The 18,140-nt window shown below is 39.8% G+C and overlaps 1 long non-coding RNA gene across 1 annotated transcript; it reads left to right on the forward strand.

Moving 5' to 3' along the window:
- Nucleotides 1-1,995: 1,995 nt before the first annotated feature.
- Nucleotides 1,996-16,128, forward strand: LOC132657859 (uncharacterized). The gene is made up of 2 exons (XR_009596590.1): nt 1,996-8,098; nt 15,723-16,128. It is a non-coding gene; the product is annotated as an uncharacterized LOC132657859 (long non-coding RNA).
- The last annotated feature ends 2,012 nt before the right edge of the window (nt 16,129-18,140 follow it).

The following is an 18,140-nucleotide window of genomic DNA, read 5'->3' on the forward strand; positions in this document are numbered from 1 at the left end:
TAGCTTTGCAGTATAATCTGAAGTCATGAAGGTTGATTCCTTCAGCACCATTCTTCTTTTTCAAGATTGTTTTAGCTATTTAGATCTTCTGTGTTTCCATATGAATTGTGAGATTTTTTTCCAGTTCTGTGAAAAATACCATTAGTAATTTGATAGGGACCACATTGAATGTGTAGATTGCATTTGGTAATATTATCATTTTCACAATATTGATTCTTCCAACCCAGGAACATGGAATATCTCTCCATCTGTTTATGTTTTCTTTGATTTCTTTCATCAGTGTCTTATAGTTTTTTGTATACAGCTCTTTTGTCACATTCAGTTCAGTTCAGTCGGTCAGTCATATCTTACTTTTTGCAACCCCATGGACTGCAGCACATCAGGCCTCCCTGTCCATTGCCAACTCCCAGAGTTTCCTCAAACTCATGTCCATTAAGTTGGCGATGCCATCCAACCATCTCATCCTCTGTTGTCCCCTTCTCCTGCCTTCAATCTTGCCAAGCATGAGGGTCTTTTCAAATGAGGCAACTCTTCGCATCAGCTGGCCAAAGTATTGGAGTTTCACTTTCAACATCAGTCCTTCCAATGAATATTCAGGACTGATTTCCTTTAGGATGGACTGGTTGGATCTTCTTGCAGTCCAAGGAACTCAAGAGTCTTCTCCAATACCACAGTTCAAAAGCATCAATTCTTCTGCACTCAGCTTTCTTTGTAGTCCAACTCTCACATTTATACATGATTACTGGAAAACCCATAGCTTTGACTAGATGGACCTTTGCTGGCAAAGTAATGTCTCATCTCTGCTTTATAATATGCTGCCTAGATTGGTCATAATTTTTCTTCCAAGGAGTAAGTGTATTTTAATTTTATGGGTGCAGTCACCATCTGCAGTGATTTTGAGCCCCCCAAAATAGTCTCTCACTGTTTCCCCATCTATTTGCCACGAAGTGATGGGACCAGATGCCATGATCTTAGTTTTTTGAATGTTGAGCTTTAACCCAACTTTTTCACTCTCCTCTTTCACTTTCATCAAGAGGCTCTTTAGTTCTTCTTTGCTTTCTGCCATAAAGGTGGTGTCACCTGCATATCTGAGGTTATTGATATTTCTCCCGGCAACCTTGATTCCAGCTTGTGCTTCATCCAGCCTGGCATTTCTCATTATGTACTCTGCAAATAAGTTAAATAAGCAGGGTGGCAATATACAGCCTTGATGTACTCCTTTCCCAATTTGGAACCAGTCCATTTTTCCATGTCTGGTTCTAACTGTTGCTTCCTGACCTGCATACAGATTTCTCAAGAGGCAGATCAGGTGGTCTGGTATTCCAATCTCTTTCAGAATTTTCCACAGTTTGTTGTGATCCACACAGTCAAAGACTTTGGTATAGTCAATAAAGCAGAAATAGATGTTTTTCTGGAACTCTCTTGCTTTTTTGATGATTCAACAGATGTTGGCAACTTGATCTCTGGTTCCTCTGCCTTTTCTAAAACCAGCTTGAACATCTGGAAGTTCATGGTTCACATACTATTGCAGTCTGGCTTGGAGAATTTTGAACATTACTTTGCTAGTGTGTAAGATGAGTACATCATGAGAAATGCTGGACTGGAAGAAGCACAAGCTGGAATCAAGATTGCCGGGAGAAATATCAATATCCTCATATATGCAGATGACAACACCCTTATGGCAGAAAGTGAAGAGGAACTAAAAAGCCTCTTGATGAAAGTGAAAATGGAGAGTGAAAAAGTTGGCTTAAAGCTCAACATTCAGAAAACGAAGATCATGGCATCTGGTCCCATCACTTCATGGGACATAGATGGGGAAACGGTGGAAACAGTGTCAGACTATTTTTTTGGGGGCTCCAAAATCACTGCAGATGGTGACTGCAGCCACGAAATTAAAAGACGCTTACTCCTTGGAAGAAAAGTTATGACCAACCTAGATAGCATATTCAAAAGCAGAGACATTACTTTGCCGACTAAGGTCCGTCTAGTCAAGGCTATGGTTTTTCCTGTGGTCATGTATGGATGTGAGAGTTGGACTGTGATGAAGGCTGAGCGCCAAAGAATTGATGCTTTTGAACTGTGGTGTTGGAAAAGACTCTTGAGAGTCCCTCGGATTGCAAGGAGATCCAACCAGTCCATTCTAAAGGAGATCAACCCTGGGATTTCTTTGGAAGGAATGATGCTAAAGCTGAAACTCCAGTACTTTGGCAAAGTACTTCACCTCATGTGAAGAGTTGACTCATTGGAAAAGACTCTGATGCTGGGAGGGATTGGGGGCAGGAGAAGAAGGGGAAGACAGAGGATGAGATGGCTGGATGGCATCACGGACTCGATGGACGTGAGTCTGAGTGAACTCCGGAAGATGGTGATGGACAGGGAGGCCTGGCATGCTGCGATTCATGGGGTCACAAACAGTCGGACAAGACTGAGCGACTGAACTGAACTGAACTGACTGAAGATGAGTGCAATTGTGCAGTGGTTTGAGCATTCTTTGGCATTGCCTTTCTTTGGGATTGGAATGAAAACTGACCTTTTCCATCCCTGTGGCCACTTTTGTCACATTAGGTAGGCTTATTCCTAGATATTTTATTCTTTCTGTTGCAACGGTAAAGGGGACTGATTCCTTAATTTCTGTTTCTAACTTTTCATTGTTAGTTTATAGGAATGCAAGTGATTTCTGTGTATTGATTTTGTTTCCTGAGACTTTACTAACTTCACTGATTAGCTCTAGTAATGTTCTGGTAATATCTTTAGGGTTTTCTATGTATGGTATCATGCCATCTGCAAGCAGTGAGAATTTTACTTCTTCTTTTCCAATCTGGATTCCTTTTTTAAAAAAATATAAATTTATTTATTTTAATTAGAGGTTAATTACTTTACAATATTGTATTGGCTTTGCCATACATCAACATGAATCCGCCACTGGTATACACATATTCCCCATGCTGAACCCCCTCCTTTTTCTCTGATTGCCATAGCTAGGACTGTCAAAACCATGTTGAATAATAGTGGTGAGAGTGGGCACCTTGTCTTGTTCTTGATCTTAGAGGGAATGATTTTGGGATTTGTTTTTGTAGATCTTTTCCTTCTCCTGTGTTTTCTTCTAGGTCCTTGTTAAATGTGTTAATTGATTCTTGCATTTACTCTGTTCTATTTTTGAGATTTTGGATCATCTTTACTATCATTACTCTGAATTCTTTTTCAGGTAGTTTGCTTATTTCCTCTTAGTTTATTTGGTCTTGTGAGTTTCTACCTTGTTCCTTCATTTGCTCAATATTTCTCTGCCTTTTCAATTTTTTTCTTGCTTACTGTGTGTGAGGTCTCCTTTTCCCAGGCTTTGCGGTTGTATTCCTTCTTCCTTTTGGTTTCTGCCCTCAGTGGGTAAGTTTGGGCCAGTGGTTTATGTAGGCTTCATGTTGGATGTGACTTGTGCTTGTGTTCTGGAGGGAGGAAGTGAGGTTTTTTTTTTTTTTTTTTTTTTTTTTCCTGATGGGCAGGGCTGTGTGTGGTGATAATCCTGTCCACTGATGATTGGGTTTGTGTCTTGCTTATTGTTTGGGTGAGGCATCCTGCACTGGGTGTTGCCGCAGTTGGGTGACTCCAGGTCTTGTATACAAGTGGAGGCTTTCATGGGAGTTCTCACTAACTAATACTCCCTGGGGTTAGGCATTCTCTGGCAGTCTAGGGTCTTGGACTCAGTGCTCCCACTCAGGTCCAATCTCTGGCTGGGGAACCAGACTCTACAAGTCATTTGTTACAGCATTAAAGGGGATTGAAACAAACACACAAAAACAAACAAAAAAAGAAGCAAAAGGTGAATGCCAGACAAGTGGTAAATACAAAATCAGACAAATAATAACAAAAACAATGGAGCACACATACACAAACAAAACCAAAACAGTCCAAAGAAAAGAAAATACAGGAGATTGACCTGGCAAGCAAAGGAAACCAAAAATAATATCAACCAATTAGAAACAAAACTAACTAAAACACAAACCAGAAAACAAAACCAAAGCAAGGTGCCAACTGGGGAATAAACCAAAGAAAACAAAAGAAACTAACAAACATTGGGATACACGTGTCTCTTTCAATTCTGGTTTCCTCGGTGTGTATGCCAAGTAGTGGGATTGCTGGGTCATAAGGCAGTTCTACATGTATTCCAATGTTCATCACAGCACTGTTTATAATAGCCAGGACATGGAAGCAACCTAGATGTCCATCAGCAGATGAATGGATAAGAAAGCTGTGGTACATATACACAATGGAGTATTACTCAGCCATTACAAAGAATACATTTGAATCATTTCTAATGAGGTGGATGAAACTGGAGCCTATTATACAGAGTGAAGTAAGCCAGAAAGAAAGACACCAATACAGTATACTAATGCATATATATGGAATTTAGGAACATAAAAAAAAGAAACTAACAAACATCATGAAAAACAGAAAGAAAAGAAAGAAAGAATAGAACAGCAAAGTTAACTAGAGGAATATAAAATAATTTATATATGTTAAAGAATAATTACAGCAGGAAAATCTACCACAATCACAGAAAACTAATCAAACTGATCACATGGACCACAGCCTTGTTTAACTCAATGAAATTATGAACCATGCCGTGTAGGCCACCCAAGACGGATGGTGGAGAATTCTGACAACACATGATCCACTGGAAAAAGGAATGGCAAACCACTTCAGTATTTTGCCTTGAGAACCCCATAAACAGTATGAAAAAGCAAAAGATAGGACACTGAAAGATGAACTCTCCAGGTTGGTAGGTGCCCGATATGCTACTGGAGATCAGTGGAGAAATAACTCCAGAAAGAATTAAGAGACAGAGCCAAAGTGAAAACAACACCCGGTTGTGGATGAGACTTGTGATGGAAGCAAGGTCCAATGCTGTAAAGAGCAATACTGCATAGAAACCTGGAATGTCAGGCCATGAATCAAGGCAAATTGGAAGTGGTTAAACAGGAGATGGTAAGAGTGAACACTGACATTTTAGGAATCAGTGAACTAAAATGAGCTAGAATGGGTGAATTTAATTCAGATGACTATTATATATACTACTGTGGGCAAGAATCCCTTGGAAGAAATGGAGTAGCCCTCATAGTCAACAAAAGAGTCCAAAATGCAGTACTTGGGTGCAATCTCAAAAATGACAGAATGCTTTCTGTTTGTTTCTAAGGGAAACCATTCACTGTCACAGTGATCCAAGTCTATGCCCCAACCAGTAAAGAAGCTGAAGTTGAACAGTTATATAAAGACCTGCAAGACCTTCTAGAACTAATACCCCAAAAAGATGTCCTTTTCATCTAAGGGGACTGGAATGCAAAAGTAGGAAATCAGGAGATATCTGGAGTAATAGGCAAATTTGGTCTTAGAGTACAAAATGAAGCAGGGCAAAGGCTAATAAAGTTTTGCAAAGAGAATGCACTATTCATAGCAAACCCCCTCTTCCAACAACACAAAAGGAGACTCTACACATGGACATCACCAGATGGTCAATACTGAAATCAGATTGATTACATTCTTTGCAGCCAGAGATGGAGAAGTCAGCAAAAACAAGACCAGGAACTGACTGTGGCGGAGATCGTAAACTCCTTATTGCCAAATTCAGACTGAAATTGAAGAAAGTGGGGAAAACCACAAGACCATTCAGGCATGACCTAAGTCAAATCTCTTTCAATTATATAGTGGAAGTGACAAATAGATTCAAGGGATTAGATCTGATAGACAGAGTGCCTGATGAACTATGGACCTAGGTTTGTGACATTGTACAGAGGCAGTGATCAAGACCATCCCAAGAAAAAAAAATGCAAAAAGGCAAAATGCTTGCCTGAGGAGGCCTTACAAATAGCTGAAAAAAGAAGAGAAGCTAAAAGTAAAGAAGAGGAAAGATATACCCATTTGAATGCAGAGTTCCAAAGAATAGCAAGGAGAGGTGAGAAAGCCTTCCTCATTGATCAATGCAAAGAAATAGAGGAAAACAATAGAATGGGTAAGACTAGAGATCTCTTCAGGAAAATTATAGATACCAAGGGAACATTTCATGCAAAGATGGGCACAATAAAGACAGAAATGGTATAGACCTAACAGAAGCAGAAGATATTAAGAAGAGGTGGCCAGAATCCACAGAACTATAAAAAAAGGTCTTCATGACCAGATAACCACGATGATGTGATCACTCACCTAAGCCAGACATCCTGGAATGCGAAGAAGTCAAGGGGTCTTTAGGAAGCATTGCTATGAACAAAGCTAGTGGAGGTGACAGAATTCCAGCTGAGCTATTTCAACTCCTAAAAGATGATGCTATGAAAGTGCTGCACTCAATATGCCAGCAAATTGGAAAATTTAGTATTAATGCCATAGTATTGGAAAAGGTCAGTTTTCATTCCAGTCCCAAAGAAAGGCAATGCCAAAGAATGTTCAAACTACTGCACAATTGCACTCATCTTACATGCTAGCAAAGTAATGCTCAAAATTCTTTAAGCCAGGTTTCAACAGTACATGAACTGTGAACTTCCAGATGTTCAAGCTGGATTTAGAAAAGGCAGAGGAACCAGAGATCAAATTGCCAACATCCGTTGAATCATCAAAAAAGCAAGAGAGTTCCAGAAAAACATCTATTTCTGCTTTATTGACTATGCCAAAGCCTTTGACTGTATGGATCACAATAAACTGTGGAAAATTCTGAAAGAGATAGGAATACCAGACCACCTGACCTGCCTCCTGAGAAATCTGTATGCAGGTCAAGAAGCAGCAGTTAGAACCAGACATGGAACAATGGAATGGTTCCAAATTGGGAAAGGAGTACATCAAGGGTATATATTGTCATCTTGCTCATTTAACTTATATGCAGAGTACATCATTCAAAATGCCAGGCTGGATGAAGTGCAAGCTGGAATCAAGGCTGCCAGGAGAAGTATCAGGAACCTCAGATGTGCAGATGACACCACCCTTACGCAGAAAGCAAAGAACTAAAGAGCCTCTTGATGAAGGTTAAAGAGGAGAGTCAAAAGGTGGCTTAAACCTCAACAATCAATAAACTAAGATCATGGCATCCGGTCCCATCACTTCATGGCAAATAGGTGGGAAAACAATGGAGACAGTGAGAGACTTTATTTTCTTGGGCTCCAAAATCACTGCAGATGGTGACTGCAGCCATGAAATTAAAAGATGCTTACTCCTTGGAAGAAAAGCTATGACCAAACTAGGCAGCATACTAAAGAGCAGAGACATTACTTTGCTGACAAAGGTCCATCTAGTAAAGGCTATGGTTTTCCAAGTAGTCATGTATGGATGTGAGAGTTGGGCTATAAAAAAGCTGAGTGCCGAAGAATTGATGCTTTTGAACTGTGGTGTTGGAGAAGACTCTTGAGAGTCCCTTGGACTGCAAGGAGATCCAACCAGTCCATCCTAAAGGAAATCAGTCCTGAACGTTCATTGGAAGGACTGATGCTGAAACTGAAACTCCAATACTTTGGGCATGTGATTCAAAGAACTGACTCATTAGAAAAGGCCCTGATGCTGGGCAAGATTGAAGGCAGGAGGACAGGGGACAACAGAGGATGAGATGATGGTTGGATAGCATCCTTGACTCGATGGACATGAGTTTAAGCAAGATCTAGGAGTTGATGATGGACAGGGAAGCTTGGCGTGCTGCTGTCCATAGGGTCACAAAGAGTTGGACACTACTGAACGATTGAATTGAACTGATGGCAGGAAAAAGAACAATACGAAAAGCAACCAAAGAATAAATGTAAAAAACTTTTTCAATTAAAAATATTTTAAACAAACAGTAAAACAAAACAGAAACTCCACAGTATTGCACACTGTAGACAGACGCTTTACCATCTGAGCCACCAGGGAAGTCATGGTAGAGACAGAAATATATAAAGGGCATAAAAAGTGTAATTAAAAAAAATTCTGAAATTGAGAAAAAGATGGTGGAGGAATAGGACGGGAAGACCACTTTCTCCCTCACAAATTCCTCAAAAGAACATTTCAACGCCGAGCAAACTCCACAAAACAACTTCTGTAGGCTGGCAGAGGACATCAGGCAACCAGAAAAGCAGACCATTGTCTTCAAAAACAGGTAGGAAAAAATATAAAAGACGAAAAAGGAGACAAAGGAGGTGGGAGGGAGCTCTGTCCCAGGAAGGGAAGCCCGTCCTGGAAAGGGAATTTTAAGAAGAGAGGTTTCCAAACACCAGGAAACACTCTCCCTGCCGAGTCTGTGGTGAGCCTTGGAAACACAGAGGGCAGCATAGCAGGAAGGAAAAATAAATAAATAATTAAAACCAAGAGATTGCAAGCCCAACAGTAACTCCCCCAGCGGAAAAGCAGCACAGACGCCTGCATCCACCATTGGGAAGTGGGGGCAGGTCAGGGACGCGCGGGAGGCGCGGGCTGCAGAGCTTTGTAAGAATCGGGCAGGAACGCCCCATGCGCAACCAGAACGATCTAACTTGGGCTAGCAAACCAGACTGTGGGATAGCTATGCAAAAAGCTCGAACATAAGACACTGCCAGGACCGAGCACAGAACAAAAGACGGAACGGAAAAGCCGGCTGCAGACCATCCCCCGCTGGGGACAGGCAGCCAGAGCGGTAAGGACTGGAAAGGGGCAATTGCAGACCCGGAGAGACTTTGCTTACCTAACTGCAAGCAGGCTTCTTTGCTAAGACTTCTGGGGGTGCTGGACAGTCACCATCTGCCTCACGGGGGGCACCAGTGGTTCACCCAGAAAGCTGAGCAGCAGCGGCAGAAAAGGCGACAAGTCGCGGGGATCGCGCTCGCCAAACTCCTGAGCTACTCGGACCTGGGAAGGGCATAAAGCGCAGTCCCAGCCAAATCTGTGCCTCTGAGGGCTGCCTGAGCGCCGAACCTGAGCAGCTTGGACCGGGGAAGTGCACGCAGCCTAGGGCCGGCCCCAGATGGTTCCCGGCTGAGCATCGTAGAGCCGGAGTGGTTTGTGCGCCGCGAGAAGGGACAGGTCACGCGGGACTGAGACACTGTGTGCACACGACAGTGCTATTTGTTCGCAGCATCCCCCCTCCCCACAGCGCGACTGAACTAGTGAGCCTAAAAAACCAGCAAACAGAAGAAGTTAAACAGAGGGAACCACCTTGGAAGTGATCACACACGGCCCACAACATCAGAGAAGGGCGTGACATATTTTTACTATTTTTAAAATCATTCCTTTTTTTTTGGTATTTTTTTCTAACTTTTTTTTTTAATTGTTAAGTCTTCTATTTCTCCTCTAATTTTTATTTCTATAACCTACTATTACTATTTTTTAAAAAAAGACTTTTTTTTTTTAAGGCAAACACCATATATAGTCTTTGGATGGTTGTTGGTGGTTTTTTTGTTGTTGTTGTTGTTTTTCTTTTCTTTTAAAAATAATTCTTGTTATTTTTTTTCTTTCTTCCTTTTTCCTTCTGCTTCTTTTCTTTAATATTGTATTTTTGAAAGTCCAACCTCTACTCTAGATTTTTAATCTTTGCTCTTAGGTTTTTGTTGTCAATTTTGTGCATTTAAAAACCCAAACTTCGCTACCCAAGTTTACCTGAGAGCGAGATTACTGGCTTGACCACTCTCTCCTCCTTTGGACTCTCCTTTTTCTCCACCAGGTGGCCTCTGTCTCTTTTCTCCCCCATCTCTCTCTATCCAACTCTGTGAATCGCTGTGTGTTCCAGACGGTGGAGAACACCTAAGGAACTGGTTACTGGCAGGATTTGTCTCTCTCCTTCTCATTCCTCTCTCTTATCCTTCTGGTCACCTCTGTCTACTTCCTCCCTCTCCTCTTCCCCATATAACTCCGTAAATACCTCTGAGCGGTCCAGACTATAGAGCACACATAAGGAAGTGACTACTGGCTAGCTTGCTCTCTCCTCTTTTGATCTCACCGCATCTCATTCCAGTTACCTCTAACTACCCCCTCCATCTTCTCTTCTCCTTGTAACTCAGTGAACCTCTCTGAGTGTCCCTCAATGTGGAGAAACTTTTCATCTTTAACCTAGATGTTTTATCATCGGTGCTGTATAGATGGAGAAGTCTAGAGGCTACTGTAAACATAAAACTGAAAACCAGAAGCAGGAGGCTTAAATCCAAAGCCTGAAAACATTAGAGAACTCTTGAATTCAGGGAACATTAAGCAATAGGGGCTCATCAAATGCCTTCATACCTACACTGAAACCAAGCTCCACCCAAGGGCCAACAAGTTCCAAAACAAGACATACTACTCAAATTCTCCAGCAACACAGGAACACTCCCCTGAGCTTCAATATACAGGCAGCTCAAAATTATTCCAAAACCTTTGATGTCCCATAACCCATTACTGGTCACTCCACTGCACTCCAGAGAGAAGAAACCAAGCTCCACCCACCAGAACTCCAGCAAAAGCCTCCCTAACCAGGAAACCTTGACAAGCCACTGATAGAACCCCACCCACAGTGAGGAAGCTCCATAATAAAGAGAACTCCACAAATTACCAGAATATAAAAAGGCCACCCCAAACGCAGCAATATAACCAAGATGAAGAGACAGAGGAATACTCAGCAGGTAAAGGAACAGGAAAGTTGCCCACCAAACCAAACAAAAGAGGAAGAAGTAGGGAATCTACCTGAGAAGGAATTCCGAATATTGATAGTGAAAATGATCCAAAATCTTGAAATCAAAATGGAATCACAGATAAATAGCCTAGAGACAAGGATTGAGAAGATGCAAGAAAGGTTTAACAAGGACCTAGAAGAAATAAAAAAGAGTCAAAATATAATGAATAACGCAATAAATGAGATCAGAAACACTCTGGAGGCAACAAATAGTAGAATAACGGAGGCAGAAGATAGGATTAGTGAAATAGAAGATAGAATAGTAGAAATAAATGAATCAGAGAGGAAACAAGAAAAACGAATTAAAAGAAACGAGGACAATCTCAGAGACCTCCAGGACAATATGAAATGCTCCAACATTCGAATTATAGGAGTCTCAGAAGAAGAAGACAGAAAGAAAGATCATGAGGAAATCCTTGAGGAGATAATAGTTGAAAACTTCCCTAAAATGGGGAAGGAAATAATCACCCAAGTCCAAGAAACACAGAGAGTTCCAAATAGGATAAGCCCAAGGCGAAACACCCCAAGACACATATTAATCAAATTAACAAAGATCAAACACAAAGAACAAATATTAAAAGCAGCAAGGGAAAAACAACAAATAACACACAAGGGGATTCCCATAAGGATAACAGCTGATCTTTAAATAGAAACTCTTCAGGCCAGGAAGGAATGGCAAGACATACTTAAAGTGATGAAGACAATAAGCTACAGCCCAGATTACTGTACCCAGCAAGGATCTCATTCAAATACGAAGGAGAAATCAAAAGCTTTACAGACAAGCAAAAGCTGAGAGAATTCAGCACCACCAAACCAGCTCTCCAACAAACTCTAAAGGATATTCTCTAGACAGGAAACACGAAAAGGGTGTATAAACCTGAACCCAAAACAATAAAGTAAATGGTAACGGGATCATACTTATCAATAATTACCTTAAACGTAAATGGGTTGAACGCCCCAACCAAAAGGCAGAATGACCGAATGGATACAAAAACAAGACCCCTCTATATGCTGCTTACAAGAGACCCACCTCAAAACAAGGGACACATACAGACTGAAAGTGAAGGGCTGGAAAAAGATATACCATGCAAATAGAGACCAAAAGAAAGCAGGAGTGGCAATACTCATATCCGATAAAATAGACTTTAAAACAAAGGCTGTGAAAAGAGACAAAGAAGGCCACTACATAATGATCAAGGGATCAATCCAAGAAGAAGATATAACAATTATAAATATATAAGCACCCAATATAGGAGCACCGCAATATGTAAGACAAATGCTAACAAGTATGAAAGGGGAAATCAACAATAACACAATAATAGTGGGAGACTTTAATACCCCACTCACACCTATGGACAGATCAACTAAACAGAAAATTAACAAAGAAACGCAAACTTTAAATGATACATTAGATCAGTTAGACCTAATTGATATCTATAGGACATTTCACCCCAAAACAATGAATTTCACCTTTTTTCAAGTGCTCATGGAACCTTCTCCAGGATAGATCACATCCTGGGCCATAAATCTGAACTTGATAAATTCAAAAAAATCGAAATCATTCCAAGCATCTTTTCTGACCATAATGCATTAAGATTAGATCTCAATTACAGGAGAAAAACTATTAAAAATTCCAACATATGGAGGTTGAACAACACACTTCTGAATAACCAACAATTCACAGAAGAAATCAAAAAAGAAATCAAAATATGCAGAGAAACTAATGAAAATGAAAACACAACAACCCAAAACCTGTGGGACACTATAAAAGCAGTGCTAAGAGGAAAGTTCATAGCAATACAGGCATACCTCAAGAAACAAGAAAAAAAGTCAAATAAATAACCTAACTCTACAACTAAAGCAACTAGAAAAGGAAGAATTGGAGAACCCCAGAGTTAGTAGAAGGAAAGAAATCTTAAAAATTAGGGCAGAAATAAATGCAAAAGAAACAAAAGAGACCATAGCAAAAATCAACAAAGCCAAAAGCTGGTTCTTTGAAAGGATAAATAAAATTGACAAACCATTAGCCAGACTCATCAAGAAGCAAAGAGAGAAAAATCAAATCGATAAAATTAGAAATGAAAATGGAGAGATCACAACAGACAACACAGAAATTCAAAGGATCATAAGAGACTACTATCAGCAGTTGTATGCCAATAAAATGGACAACGTGGAAGAAATGGACAAATTCTTAGAAAAGTATAACTTTCCAAAACTGAACCAGGAAGAAATAGAAAATCTTAACAGACCCATCACAAGCACGGAAATTGAAACCGTAATCAGAAATCTTCCAGCAAACAAAAGCCCAGGTCCAGATGGCTTCACAGCTGAATTCTACCAAAAATTTCGAGAAGAGCTAACACCTATCCTACTCAAACTCTTCCAGAAAATTGCAGAGGAAGGTAAACTTCCAAACTCATTCTATGAGGCCACCATCACCCTAATACCAAAACCTGACAAAGATGTCACACACACACACAAAAAAAACTACAGGCCAATATCACTGATGAACATAGATGCAAAAATCCTCAACAAAATTCTAGCAATCAGAATCCAACAACACATTAAAAAGATCATACACCATGACCAAGTGGGCTTTATCCCAGGGATGCAAGGATTCTTCAATATCTGCAAATCAATCAATGTAATTCACCACATTAACAAATTGAAAATAAAAACCATATGATTATCTCAATAGATGCAGAGAAGGCCTTTGACAAAATTCAACATCCATTTATGATAAAAAACTCTCCAGAAAGCAGGAATAGAAGGAACATACCTCAACATAATAAAAACTATATATGACAAACCCACAGCAAACATTATCCTCAATGGTGAAAAATTGAAAGCATTTCCCCTAAAGTCAGGAACAAGACAAGGATGTCCACTTTCACCGCTACTATTCAACATAGTTCTGGAAGTTTTGGCCACAACAATCAGAGCAGAAAAAGAAATAAAAGGAATCCAAATTGGAAAAGAAGAAGTAAAACTCTCACTGTTTGCAGATGACATGATCCTCTACATGGAAAACCCTAAAGACTTCACCAGAAAATTACTAGAGCTCATCAATGAATATAGTAAAGTTGCAGGATATAAAATCAACACACAGAAATCCCTTGCATTCCTATACACTAATAATGAGAAAGTAGAAAAAGAAATTAAGGAAACAATTCCATTCACCATTGCAATGAAAAGAATAAAATACTTAGGAATATATCTACCTAAAGAAACTAAAGACCTATATATAGAAAACTATAAAACACTGATGAAAGAAATCAAAGAGGACACTAATAGATGGAGAAATATACCATGTTCATGGATTGGAAGAATCAATATAGTGAAAATGAGTATACTACCTAAAGCAATTTACAAATTCAATGCAATCCCTATCAAGCTACCAGCCATATTTTTCACAGAACTAGAACAAATAATTTCAAGATTTGTATGGAAATACAAAACCCTCGAATTGCCAAAGCAATCTTGAGAAAGAAGAATGGAACTGGAGGAATCAACTTGCCTGACTTCAGGCTCTACTACAAAGCCACAGTCATCAAAACAGTATGGTACTGGCACAAAGACAGACATATAGATCAATGGAACAAAATAGAAAGCCCAGAGATAAATCCACACACATATGGACACCTTATCTTTGACAAAGGAGGCAAGAATATACAATGGAGTAAAGACAATGTCTTTAACAAGTGGTGCTGGGAAAACTGGTCAACCACTTGTAAAAGAATGAAACTAGATCACTTTCTAACACCGCACACAAAAATAAACTCAAAATGGATTAAAGATCTAAATGTAAGACCAGAAACTATAAAACTCCTAGAGGAGAACATAGGCAAAACACTCTCAGACATAAATCACAGCAGGATCCTCTATGATCCACCTCCCAGAATTCTGGAAATAAAAGCAAAAATAAACAAATGGGATCTAATTAAAATTAAAAGCTTCTGCACAACAAAGGAAAATATAAGCAAGGTGAAAAGACAGCCTTCTGAATGGGAGAAAATAATAGCAAATGAAGCAACTGACAAACAACTAATCTCAAAAATATACAAGCAACTTATGCAGCTCAATTCCAGAAAAATAAACTACCCAATCAAAAAATGGGCCAAAGAACTAAATAGACATTTCTCCAAAGAAGACATACGGATGGCTAACAAACACATGAAAAGATGCTCAACATCACTCATTATCAGAGAAATGCAAATCAAAACCACAATGAGGTACCACTTCACACAAGTCAGAATGGCTGCGATCCAAAAATCTGCAAGCAATAAATGCTGGAGAGGGTGTGGAGAAAAGGAAACCCTCCTACACTGTTGGTGGGAATGCAAACTAGTACAGCCACTATGGAGAACAGTGTGGAGATTCCTTAAAAAATTGCAAACAGAATTACCTTATGACCCAGCAATCCCACTGCTGGGCATACACACCGAGGAAACCAGAATTGAAAGAGACACATGTACCCCAATGTTCATCGCAGCACTGTTGATAATAGCCAGGACATGGAAACAACCTAGATGTCCATCAGCAGATGAATGGATAAGAAAGCAGTGGTACATATACACAATGGAGTATTACTCAGCCGTTAAAAAGAATTCATTTGAATCAGTTCTGATGAGATGGATGAAACTGGAGCCGATTATTCAGAGTGAAGTAAGCCAGAAAGAAAAACACCAATACAGTATACTAACACATATATATGGAACTTAGAAAGATGGCAATGACGACCCTGTATGCAAACAGGAAAAAAGACACAGCTGAGTATAACGGACTTTTGGACTCAGAGGGAGAGGGAGAGGGTGGGATGATTTGGGAGAATGGCATTCTAACATGTATACTATCATGTAAGAATTGAATCGCCAGTCTATGTCTGACGCAGGATACAGCATGCTTGGGGCTGGTGCATGGGGATGACCCACAGAGATGTTATGGGGAGGGAGGTAGGAGGGGGGGTTCATGTTTGGGAACACATGTAAGAATTAAAGATTTTAAAATTTAAAAAAAATAAAATAAAATAAAATAAAACTTAAAAAAAAAAAGATTTTAAAATTTAAAAAATAAATAAATAAATAAATAAAAATTCTTCCCTTCATAGATCACAGCCTTCTTGTGGCCATGCTGCTGCTGCTAAGTCGCTTCAGTCGTGTCCGACTCTGTGAGACCCCATAGATGGCAGCCCACCAGGCTCCCCCGTCCCTGGGATTCTCCAGGCAAGAACACTGGAGTGGGTTGCCATTTCTTTCTCCAATGCATGAAAGTGAAAAGTGAAAGTGAAGTCGCTCAGTCGTGTCCAACTCCGCAACCCCATGGACTGTAACCTACCAGGCTCTCCGTCCACGGGATTTGCCAAACAAGAATACTGGAGGGGGTGCCATTTTCTTCTCCAGGAGATCTTCCTGACCCAGGGATTGAACCCGGGTCTCCTGCATTGTGGGCAGACGCTTTACCATCTGAGCCACCAGGGAAGTCCAAATAAAACTGATATTTTTGTGTTGGTTTCATATCTTGTAATGTTACTGAATTCATTTATTAGTTCAAGCAATCTAGGTTTTTCTACATATAATGTCATGCTTTCTGTGAACAGAGGTAATTTAACTTCCTTTCCAGTTTGAATGAGTTTTATTTCTTTTTCTTGCCTAATTTCTCTGGCTAGGGCTTTCAGTGCTATGTCGAATAGCATGGTGAAGTGGACATTCTTGTTTAGCTCCTAATCTTAAAGGAAAAGCTTTCAGTGTTCTGTCATTATATGATGTTAGCTGTGTGCTTTTCATATGCATTCATGACTGCTTTTATTTATTTGGCTGCACTATGCTCAGCTTGTGGGATCTTAGTTCCCCAACCAGGGATTGAACCCCTGGCTTCTGCAGGGGAAGCATGGTGTCCTAACCACTGGACTGCCAGGAAACTCCCCACAGCTGCTTTTAAATGTCTTAACTTCCCTAAGAGTCTCACCTCTGCTTCTTCTCAGGGCCTTAAATGTTCTGTCGTAGTACTCTGCCTGTATTTCTTGCCTCCAGCCGCTGATGGGTCTGCAGTGCCTCTGAAGTCTGCATGTGCCACGGCACCTGCCACTGCTTTCAGCAGCCTGATATTCAGACTCTGTCACCGTTTCCATCTGAGCTCAAGTCAGAAGAAGCAGGAATCAGTCTCTTGGGTAGTCCCTGGTCATGCCAGAATACTGTAAATAAGTTCAAAGTAAGAACCAGGTATTAGGTGACTTCCCCATTATTGAGTCACCAAGAGTGCACAGAAATGCCATGAAATATTCTGTTTAAGTGCTGCTTAAAACTTGGGTATTTTCCTGGTTGCTGAAGACCCTCGACTGTTTTCTCAAGCTCCCACAGCATTATTTTTGGTCAATCTGTTGTTGTTTACTTGATGTTTCCATGGAGGAAAGAGGGCCTGGACCTTCTGCTGTCTTGCTGACATCACCATCAGGTAACGCTAAAAGTTTTATTTTTACTTAAATTCACATTTGATTTATGATCCAATTTGTATTAGATGATTGCCTGGCTTTGAATGATAGTGTCACCATATTCTTATTCTTTGGCTTTGGGAAAATTCCTTAATCTCTCATGCCTCAGTTTCTTCATCATAAGATGAGGGGCCAAGTGGTATCTACCTACTACAGTTATTGAGAGACTTATTCATATATATGTACAGGATTCAGAAAAGTGACTGGAAATTAGTACATTCTCAGTAAGTGCTCCTGAATGTAAATATTTTTTATAGCATTTTGATCTGGTAATCCACTTGGGCCTTGGACGCTCACTGGGGACTGACCTAATTAATTTTCAGAAAAAGCTCAACTGTACCACTTAGCATAACTTGAAGAACCTCATGGCTGGGTGGGAGTACTGAGAAACACAGACTCAAGTTTGAACAGTGGATTCTATTGTGCTAAATAAATATGTGTTTCCTTTCCCTTCCCTTTCCTTGTACCCATACACAGTTTGAATACAGAGTGTTCCATGTAAGTTATTTTTTTTATTGATCTAACCATTAGCTCAATTTATAGAAACTTTCAATGTCTTCCTTGTTTATAGATATCCTGGGGACAAAGCTCATTTAAAAAAATTTCCTAGAACCTAAATGTACCTCTGCACTCAGTTCCCCAAGAACTTCCTTTTTCAGTCTGTCTAGACTTTATCTGTCTATCTAAGCTTAAGGTTTTTAATATGATGATTTTTCTAAAATTAAGGCTTAATTGATTTACAATATTAATTTCAGATGTCCAACATAGTGATTCAATAGTTTTATTGGTTTTATGCTGTTTAAAGTTATAAAATATTGGCTTTATTCTCTGTTCTATATAGTATACTCTTGTATCTTTATTTTATATATGATAGTACTTCTTAATTCCTTACCCCCTTTTTTCCCCTCCTCCATCCCTGGGAAATGATAACCACTAGTTTGCTCTCTATATCTGAGTCTATTTCTGTTTTGTTATATTTATTCATTTTTAAAAAGACTTTTTATTTTTTACTGGGCTATGGCTGATTAACAGTGTTGT

Source organism: Ovis aries, chromosome 1 (assembly GCF_016772045.2).
Source record: "Ovis aries strain OAR_USU_Benz2616 breed Rambouillet chromosome 1, ARS-UI_Ramb_v3.0, whole genome shotgun sequence".
NCBI lineage: Eukaryota > Metazoa > Chordata > Mammalia > Artiodactyla > Bovidae > Ovis > Ovis aries.